At 42.4% G+C, this 10,646-nt stretch overlaps 1 long non-coding RNA gene across 2 annotated transcripts in view; it reads right to left on the bottom strand.

Annotated features, from left to right (window-relative positions):
- Window positions 1-10,646, bottom strand: part of LOC138283649 (uncharacterized) — a 69,613-nt gene that overhangs the window by 1,926 nt on the left and 57,041 nt on the right. The gene's annotated exons all lie outside the window — the stretch shown is intronic.

Genomic DNA, 10,646 nt, shown 5'->3' with positions numbered 1-10,646 from the left:
CCGCTGTAGTCTTCCCAAAAGACCGCCAAACTTGTAATGACCCTCTTAGTGTTTTCAGACCTAACACGTTTACGTGGTCATATCGTTTTTGGATTTAAGACACGTTTTAACATCATTAGTTTTGTACTTTGTTTAGCATTATTCCTCTAAATGTTTTAATATGCGTTCACAATTTCCCTCCTCTGATGGTTATCAAATCTCCTTCACAAATGAATCTTTAGAGTTCACTCTCATCCTCAGTTGTCTTTTCTCTTAATTTTCAAAGATTTAGATCATTTCAATCTTTTGTACTCTTTATTCTTAGCCTCTTGGAATTCTAATTCTTTTATAAACGGTTTGTTTCTTTCTCTTTTTATTTTCTTTGGGAAATAACATTGACAACATTTATGTGAGGAAACAGGGCTGATTGCAGAGGCCCCCTAACTTTTTGCCCCTATTTTTCACTTTTTGCTGGTGTTTTCCTGACTCTGATGGTAGCCTGGGTACTGCTAACGGGTCCCAGGGCCTCTGCTCTGTGTAAAATCAGTGTGCAAATTAGGCAAATTATAATTGGCTATGTCAACCTACCTATAAGTCCCTAGTATATGGTAGGGCATGTAAGTTTAGGAACCCCAGCATAGATGCTGAGGTGCCCAGGGTCATTTTAAAGGCAGCTCCATAGAGGGACCGACCTGCTGCGGCAACTCTAGCGGGCTTGCCTCAACCGCGACCCAGCCTGACTTGCAGGTTCGTCGCGGTGAAGAAAATCTCCAAAAAAGTGAACGTAGAAAGTTGACCGGGACCTCCCCGGCAGTGTATCCGAAGAGGGCTCCAAGGACGTTGGATCAAGATTCAGGTTTGCCTCAGTCAAAGGATTTTCACCTCGCAAAAAACGACTAAGTCCGAAGGTAAAAATCTCCACCGAGGGCTCCCGTGACGCATATCCGAGGAAGAGTTCCAGGAGGTCAGATTGGACTGGCAGGTTCGTCGGGCTCCACCGCGGTCGGCCTTAAACTTTGACTTTGCCCTGGTCAAGGTGCGACCAGATGACCAGATTGGCGCTTTTTGTTTCTATGCGCTAGAAAGTATTAATTCTTTACAAAGTCATATCTCCGGTTCCCCTTACTGTTTTGTGATATTTGAATGCTTTACGCTTTGTCTCCTAAGTTAAGCCTTGTCGCTCGTTGCCAAGCTACCAAGGGTTGAGCTAAGTTTAATTTCCTGAGACCTAACTGGACCTAAGTGGAGGTTAGTGGCCTATTGCTAAATGTAGGTGCTTACCTGCCCTTACCAATAACCCATTTTCCAATACAACCCTAAGGCTGTCAGATCTAACATCTAGAATAAACATTGGTTGAGTAATCTTTCATGTAATTCACAAATGACACTTTCAACTTTGCCTCATTTATTGTGTGTGTAAATGTGAAATGAGAAATGTAGAAATAGGTTTCTCTGTCTCCGGTGTGAAATAAATCCCTACTGACATTGTTATGAATACTAATACTACTGCAAAAAATGTAATACCCATAATAATCCTGCATCTAGCTTTCATTAGGAGACATATTTTTGTCTGAAGTCAGATCAATTTATGAAATGCAATAGCAAATTAAAACAATGGTATACTTTCAAATTTTAATGGAAACCAGCTTCTTCAATTTTCTTTTGCAGTTAGTTCTTCCTGCTTCATTTACAGCAATCTTTCTATAGTCATCCCTAACCCTACGCCATCTTCTTCTAAATGTGTTATACCGACACTTCTACTGCAGCCTTTGGCCTAGAGAAATCTTCTTAATTCTTTTTACTCAGCAACTTAGTCTTTTACATTTTTCTTCTGATAGTGTCTCTCATTTTATTTGTTTCTTTCAAAAATCTTTTTCAACTGCTTTTCACCAATACTGTGTTTAGTGTGACATCATGGGGGCTCAAATAGTTCTGATCTCAGGTCAATCAAATCTAGCACTGATACATTTAATACTTGAAATGTAAGTACGTCCATTCAGGTGCAGAATAGCTTTGACAAAGTACTCTTGTTCATTTTGACCTTCTTGGTGTCAGTTGAACTTGATTCTGGTTCCTCCATGATAGTTGGTGGTATGCATTCAACTGGCACACTTGATCTCAATTTTTCCCGACCACAGTTTAGTGGCCATTCAGCATCATGTGTGAACCTTCTTGATCCGGTACTTTCCCCTTCACCTGGATCAACTACTTGTTCCAGTGATGTCTTAACTGATGTCCCACATTACAATATTGTTTCTTCTTCTTCAGGAACTTTCACTCCACTCTGTGATACCACAGAAACTTGGACTTGTGAGATAGTCTGAGATTCATTACCCCTTCCTTCTTTTTGCAGTGGTGCTGCTTGCAATGGTACTGTCACATGTGCCCTTGGGTCTAGTGTGCAGAACATTATGGCCCTCATTATGACCCTGGCGGACGGCGTTATTTTGGAGAAAGGTACTGCCAACAGGCTGGCGGTACCTTTCCCCAAAATACGACATTGTCGGTTTGGCTCAAACTAAACTGCCAATGTACCACTCCATCCGCTAGGGTGGTAACAGCCGCCGAGCTGTGGCCGTCAGAGTCCGACCCTCAGGATTATGACCCCGCCTACCGCCATGGTTTTCGTGGCAATCTTACCACCACAAAAACCATGGCGGTAGGCACTATCAGTGCCAGGGATGGGGTCTCCCCCACTCTCCTCCCCCTCCCCAGAGTCCTCCCCCACACTCCCCCTCCCAACCACCGACATACACACACCTACATGCACAGACATACACACGCATACCCACATGCATACCCACATTCACCCATGCATGCATGCATTCATACACACACACATCAACACACACTGACATACCAGAAGCAGCGCCATCCGCCGCCATGACCGTAGCCGGAATTCCACCAGCCTTCTGGACGAAATCCGGCTACGGTCATAATAAGGCGGACGGTAGGTAGCCACTGCGACAGTCTTTTGGAGGCCGTCCCCGTGGTGTAGGCACCATTTACTGCCTAGGTCATAATGAGGGCCTATGTCTTTATATTCTCAGTATGCAATGTATGCCCCCTATTCATTATCCCACCACTGTTCATTATTAAGATGACTTGGAATGGCCCCTTCCATCTAGGTTCCAAAGATCTTTTGCACATGCTTCTTTAATAACACCCAGGCACCGGGAGTGAGGTCATGGCACTGTTTCAGATGCAGATTTGAGGTAGAAGCTTAAACCTGGTGAGAAATAGAACACACCAAATCAGCTAATCTTTTGCAAGTAATTTAGAACCATGTCATCTGTGATGTTCACAAGTGCATTTGAAAGTACAGCAGGCAATCTTACTGCACACCCCATAGGTACTTCATGTGGTGATAATTCCGTTCTCTTGTCGGGGATACTTCGGAGACTCATCATCACCAAAGGCAAAGCCTCTGACCATTTCAGTGAAGTGGAGGCACACACATTGGACAACCAGGACTTTATGGTTCCCTCCAGCTGTTCAAAAACTTTAGAGCCTACTTGTCGAATGCTACAATTTAACCTTTGTTCCACCTGTAGAGCTGCACACAGCATTCAAAGGACTTCATTGTTAAAATGAGTCCCTTGATCTGACACCAGTAACCTGAACCTGGGTATCAAATCGCTCAACAGCAATTTAGCTACATGAGACTGTCATTCCTCCATGTTGGGTAGGCTTCCACCCATCAAGAGAAAATGCACACTATAACCAGGACATACCTGAACCCATTGCAGAAAGACATTTTGATGAAGTCTATTTGCATTTTGTTAAAAGGGCCACCTCATCTTCCTACATGACTCATTGTTACTAATGTTCTCTTCCCTACGTTCATCTGTTGGCATGTCACACATTGATGGCACAATTATTCTGCAAGCATCCTAAAACTTGGGATAAACCAATTTTGTCTGAATAATCTCACCATTGCATCTCTCATATGGCGTACAGGACCATTAAAGTGTTGGTTGATAAGAAACAGTAACACTGGTTTTCCATCTGCTGAAATCCAAAAATCATCTGCATTTTTTCCACATCCCCTCCCCTGATCCAACTCTGCTGTTCTGCTTCTGAAACCTCTTCCTGTAACTGCTTTAGTTCTTCCCACGTATCAGCCACTGACAACATCGAAAAAGCAGTGTACTCTTCAGATTCATTTGTATAGGCTCCATTAAATGTTAGGCCACAGGTGCACAATATCCTGCAACTTCATCAGCAAATCTGTTTCTGACTGTGACATATTTGTCCCTACTTCTGTGAGCTGCAGAATTAACCACAGCTATTCTTTGTAGGCAATTGCAAGGCATCGAGCAATCTTCTTAGATGTTCCCCATTTCTAATAGGCAAGTCGGATAAAGTCATAAACCATCTCTGTGACCATACCTAGCCAAAGTCATGGACCACACTAAAGCTATATTGACTATGTGTAAATATAGCAACTCTCCACTTGTGCTGAGATAGCACCTTGAAGCCATGAAGCTACCACAACTTCTTGAATCACAGGCACAGTATAGGCTGCTCTTAAGCTACTTCATTTGTTTTTCAGACATGAGCCATACACATAAATTACATAGTTAGGCTCTTCCAAAGGTTTCATTAGTCCATGACATCTAGAAATCACATTTGAGTTCATCATCAATTTCATTTTCAGGTAATAGAAAAAGGGTTGCCTGATTTAACACGCAACAATGCCTCAACTAAATGTTTTTTGTGTCAATAATCTGTTGTTCATACTTTATAAGTCTCCAATTTGTCATGTACTGTGTCTTGTTTGAGTGTGCAGTATTTTGACAGAGTGAGGCACAAGAACAGTTAAAGGATGTTGCATCACTATATTTTCACAGCTCTTTATACTGCTACCAACTGCCACAACTAGTTTAAGGCAGCAGGGCAATCCTGCGGCAATAGGGTCAAAGGTAGTCGAAAAATATTCCACAGGCCTTCATGAATCTCCATGCATCTGACTAAGCACTGAGAGAGCACAGCCCTCCCTCTCACTGCTAAACAATGTGAATATTATACTGTAATCAGTCATTCCTAGTGCCAGGGCGTGACGTAGACTTTCTCTCAGCTGCAGGAAAGAGTTCAATCAATCACAGTCCCATGGAAGCAGATCAATCACATCTTTGTGTGTCAGCCTTAGTAAAGGCTTGCCCACTAGGGAAAAATTGTGTCTCCACTGCCTACAGTAGCCAACTATTCCCAGAAATAACCTGACTTCTCTCTGTGTTGTTGGTGGATTAATCTTAAGGATAGTGTTCACCCTTTCTTGTGATACTTTTTTCACTCACTTCTCACTGATATGTCCCATGTGTTTAACTTTTTTTTGCAATGTGTCATTTTGCTCGGAGCCACTTTATGTCCATTCCAAATTGAATGATTTAGCAAAGCAATTGTATCTTGTCTGCAAACATCCTGTGCATCTGACGCCATAAGCAGGTCATCAATGTATTGAATGAGAACTGATGTGCAGGTCATCTGCAGAGACTCAAGATTATTTTTCAAGATCTTATTAAACATTGATGGACTCTCTGTATACCCTTGTGTAATGCGGTACCACACCAAAATTCTATGCCTGACCACGAATGAGACAAGGACTGGCTGTCCTCATACAATTGAAAAGAATCCTTGACAGAGATCCACAATAGTAAACCATTCTGCAGTGCACGGAATCTGAAAAAGTATTGTTGTTGGATTTGGTACCAGGGACAATATGGAACAACAATGTTGTTAATCCTTCAAAGATCTCGCACAATCTAATATTTACCATTTGACTTCTATAAGCCCATGATGAGAGAGTTACAAGGGCTTCCAACAATCTCTTTTAAAATCCCTTTCCTCAGTATGCCCTCAATTGCTGTTGTTATTCCTGCCACTGTCTGTTGATTCAAATTATATGGTGGTCTTCTCAGATACACAGCATCGGGACTGAGCCTTCACCTTTGATTAGTCTGATAACTTTTCACATAAAATCTCAAACTTCTTGGATCACAGTCTTTTTTAAATCAGGAGGTTAAACCTTTACTGTTCTCACTGGATGTAATCCTACAGCTGTTCATTGTCAGACAATTTTAAACATCTTCATCATGCGTTTGAAACTCAACACCATCCGATGTACAGTAAATTGTGCCATTTAACTTGCCCAACAGGTCTCTGCCTAACTGATTTACAGGACTCGAATCACAAACAACAAATTGTATGGTTCGCCTCAACTGAACCTATTTTTACTGGAACTCTCTCTGAAACCGAGTTTATCTGTTTATTTGTAACTCCTACAACTTGGATCTTCTTTCCTGCGAGGGGTATGTCTGGGACTTCCCCTGTTCTAACAGTGGTCCGGGCCGCACCAGTGTCAATCAGCAATGACAATTCATGGCCATTTTCTTCTCCTCTACATCTAAGACTGCACCAAGTATACAATCTTCCTACCCCCTCAGACACCCTCATTCGAAATTGTCAGAACCAAAACTTTCACTGTCCAGTACAGGAAACTGATTAAATGTGTTCTGATTCTGAAATTAAGTTGGTTTTGCTCTTGGCATCTGATTCACATTAAACCTAGGGGTTCCCATATTCTGTGGGACTATCAGAGCTTGTGGACCCTGCATCACTGGAGCGTGAGACTGCAATGGCACATGCATTTGCTGAACAGGTACATTTCGCATTTGAATTTGATTTCCTCCTTGCATTTGACAATATCCACTCAATCTATTTGGATTCAGTCTTCACTCCCTCTTCCATTGCCCAATCTTGTTACAAAAATAACAAGGAATCGAGTTCGTCAACATTGCAACATTTGTACCAGAGTTTGAATCAATCGCAACACCTCTACCCCTACCCTGTGAAGCACCAACTCCTCCTTGAGCTCCTTGGACTCCAGCTTGTAAACCAACACCTTGCGTTTCCATAGGGTTCCCTGAAAATGGCTGATTTAGAAAACCTTTTTGAGCCAACAGTGTTTGTGCAACCATACATTTTCTGCTTCATCACTATAGTATTTTGCACACCTCAGGACCTCATCTAAAGGTTTTGTTTGCCAGCAAATCACATTCTGCCTTTTTGGCGTACAAATCTGTGGTCTCAACCCAAAAATATATTGGGACATGAATAATCCTATGACACTTTCCTCAGGATTTTCTTGTCCGCTGTGTTGTTTAAAGACTTGTAGCAATCACTCAGAAGAGGCATATACACTGTTTCTTTTGCCTCTTGTGTGGTTCTTTTTATTTTTAATCAATGTATTTGGCTGGAACTTTGCCCTTCAGGAAAGTATTACCCTCATCATACTTGGTCATTACCGTAGGTGATGGTGAATGAGTACATGCATCTCTTGGAGTTTCAGAACTTTAAGCTATCTTGCACTCAACCCACAAATTACTTGGTACTTAAATATCAAAAAAGGTACTTAAATCAGTCCGCAGCACTTTCGAAATTTTCATGAATCTGTCAACTTGTGTATATCACTTTGTAGGATTCTCCCTCAGCTTAAAAAAAATTGTTTGTAAATGTTGCAAGATCACCTCTACGCCTTAGTACATGAAAATACCTTCCACCTTGTATCTCTGTAATTAGAAATGTCAATGATTCTTCTTAATGGGGTGACCTGGCGATGGCTTACCATTTGCTTCAGCAGCATCCAATTGTCTCTTTTTCTTTTCCTGTTTCTTTGCCAATCTACTTTCTTATTTCTCAAAATCGCTCCATTTATGGGTACATTCTACCAATTCAGCAAGGTGTAATCACATTCCTGAAGAATGAATTGTCTCAATAAATCTATCATCTAATTGTGCTCTGGAACTCCTTTGCAATGAGACACACTTTGAAAGAGCAACCTCATTCTTTCTTGCCAATTCATCTAATCTGTCATGTGTGGTAGCTGCACGCTCTTTATTGTATTGTATTGTGAGCTATTTGTAAAGCACATTCCGGCCGTATCATCAAAGCGCTAAAAACTAACGTAACATCGGAAGGGAAACCTAAAAAGAAAGGGGAAAGAGAAATGCTAGGATATCAAAAAAGTAGAGGGACAGCAAAAAGAGAGAAAGGGCTGCAAGAATGAAAAGTGCCTAGTCTAGTCTGAGAATAACCAAGTTTTAAGCCGCTTTCGAAAATGGAAGTACGTCTCCTCCATCTTGATGGAAAGTGGAAGAGAATTCCAGAGTCTTGCCACTGTAACTAAAAAGGCTTTATCCCCCCATCTGGCCGTACAGCAACGAGGAAAACATATAATTTCCAGTGCAGACGATCTAAGCTGACGTCGTGGCTGGTAAGGCCGTAAAGTTGAGCTTAAATAATTACATGCTTCCTGATGAAAAGCCTTATAAGTAAGACAGAGTGCTTTAAATGTAACCTGTTTTTCCACCGGTAACCAGTGCAACTTTCTTAAACTACTGCTAGCTGATGAGGAACTCAGTAGTTCCAGAACTAAGCAAGACGCCGCATTCTGAATCAATTGTAATCGCTTAAGAGAGACCTTCTTGATGTTAAGCATCAACACATTACAATAGTCAAGTCTAAAAATCACTAATGCTAAGGTCACCCGAATTTTAAGTTCTTTTTGAAGAAAGGGAAACATTTTCTTTAACATTTTCAGGCACCAGTAACAACTTTTAACAGTACTGTTAATTTGATGTGCGAAGGAGAGAGTCCTATCAAACAAAACACCAAGGTTTCTTACTGAGGAACTTGGGGCAGGGCATTCATTGCAGGACTTAGGCCACCAACGAACACCCCATATGTTGGTATCCAGGCCAAAAAGGAGAATTTCCGTCTTTTCTCTGTTCAATTTCAGCCAATTGTTACTCATCCAATTATTGATTTCATTCATACCTGTATGTTCTGGTTAACCAGTATAATCAACTGGGTTTCATTGGCATAAGAAACCACTTGAAATCCAAATGAACGGATCAGTCTGGCAAGAGGAGCCACATATATATTAAACAAGGGCTGAGTGATGATCCTTGTGGAATCCCACAAGGAAGTTGAAATGGAAGAGCCCTGAACTCTCCGCAGCTGACCGTGATTGATCTATCCACCAGGAAAGACTCTCAAATATTAAGGGGCATATTTATACTCTGTTTGCGCCGGATTTGCGTCGTTTTTTTTTTTTACGCAAATCCGACGCAAAACTAACTCCATATTTATACTTTGGCGTTAGACCCGTCTAGCGCCAAAGATCTTGGAGTTTGCGTCATTTTTTAGCGTGGACACCTTCCTTGCGTTAATGACATGCAAGGTAGGCGTTCCCTTCTAAAAAATGACTCCGAGGCATGTATGCCGTATTTATACTCCCGGGCAAAAATGACGCCCGGGAGTGGGCGGGTCAAAAAAAATGACGTCCAGCCGCTTTTGCGTCATTTCTTAACGCCTGGTCGGGGCAGGAGTTAAGGGACCTGTGGGCTCGGAAGGAGCCCAGAGGTGCCCTCCCATGCCCCCAGGGACACCCCCTGCCACCCTTTCCCACCCCAGGAGCACTGGTTAGCAGTGAAAAAGTGCTCAGAGTCATAACGTCCGCCAACAAAGGTCAGAAAAATAAGGAGGCAAAAGGCAAAAAGTCTGGGGAATGACCCTGTAAAAGGGCCAGGTGCAACAAGGGCTATTAAGGCCCAGAGAGTTTCAACCTCCGAGGCCGTGCACGAGGCAGTTGAGCAGTTCCTGCAGAGATGTGGATTCATCTTTTCCTTGTTTCATCCCATCCCTCTTCCCCCCCTGGAGGCTGTCAGTGGGACTAGGCAGTTGGTATTTGTTACACTGTGCGGCCCCAGCTGGGATTGGAGGTTCAGCATTGTCCCCACAGTTGGATCCACATGAATGCATGGCACTACATGCCCTCAAGCAGCCAGTCTGCTGCATGTTCCAAGCCTGTAAAGCATTCTGGATAGAATACAACATGGCAGCTTCATTTAAACACAAGGCACAATTTTATCTGAGCTCTTCGCTGACCCTAGCCTACGTCTTCTCTGCAGAACACTTTAATGAGAGTTACTGTTAGTAGCAGCCACAGAAGTGTGGTTCTGCCCCCATTCTTATCATCTGAATGCTTCTTTCTCCCTAATTATCAGGCAGTTGTAGGTGAGGACTACGGAGATTACAACCTCACTCCCTCTCTCCAACAGGTGAATTCTAATCTTGCTTATCAGAAAGTGGGTAACTAATTTGAAAAGGGCATTCCTTTGTAACTTAACAACACACCCTGGTCAGGCCTCAGCACAGTTGTAAGAGAAGCACTAGTCAGCCCCTGGCTGCTGTGGCACAAGTATAAGGCAATTCCTCCCAAAAATTAGGCAATAGCTAAAATGTTACAATCAATAAAACAGCTGAATAAAATTCACAAATCAATTTAAGGAAATACAGAACAATGTATAAAACAAACACAGACTAAAATACTAAAAATATGATAAGGTGAACTGCAGATACGCATTTTTGAGCTTTTGAAGCACAACACAGATGTGGGAAAATTTGCTAGCAATTCAGGCAAGGCAGCACAGCAATTAAAGTTGATGTGCTGCAGCAACCGGAGAGAGAAGAACACCGCCAGATCTTCTAAGATATGGTGTTGTTTCTCTCTCCCTACACTGGCACTCTTGAAACCTGCCTAGCACCCTATGCTCACCTTTGCACCAAAGTGCACGGGTACGTTCTTGGTTCCCTCCGTGTGT

This window comes from Pleurodeles waltl, chromosome 1_1 (assembly GCF_031143425.1).
Source record: "Pleurodeles waltl isolate 20211129_DDA chromosome 1_1, aPleWal1.hap1.20221129, whole genome shotgun sequence".
NCBI classification, from domain to species: domain Eukaryota; kingdom Metazoa; phylum Chordata; class Amphibia; order Caudata; family Salamandridae; genus Pleurodeles; species Pleurodeles waltl.
This window is presented reverse-complemented; position numbering and strand designations above follow the sequence as displayed.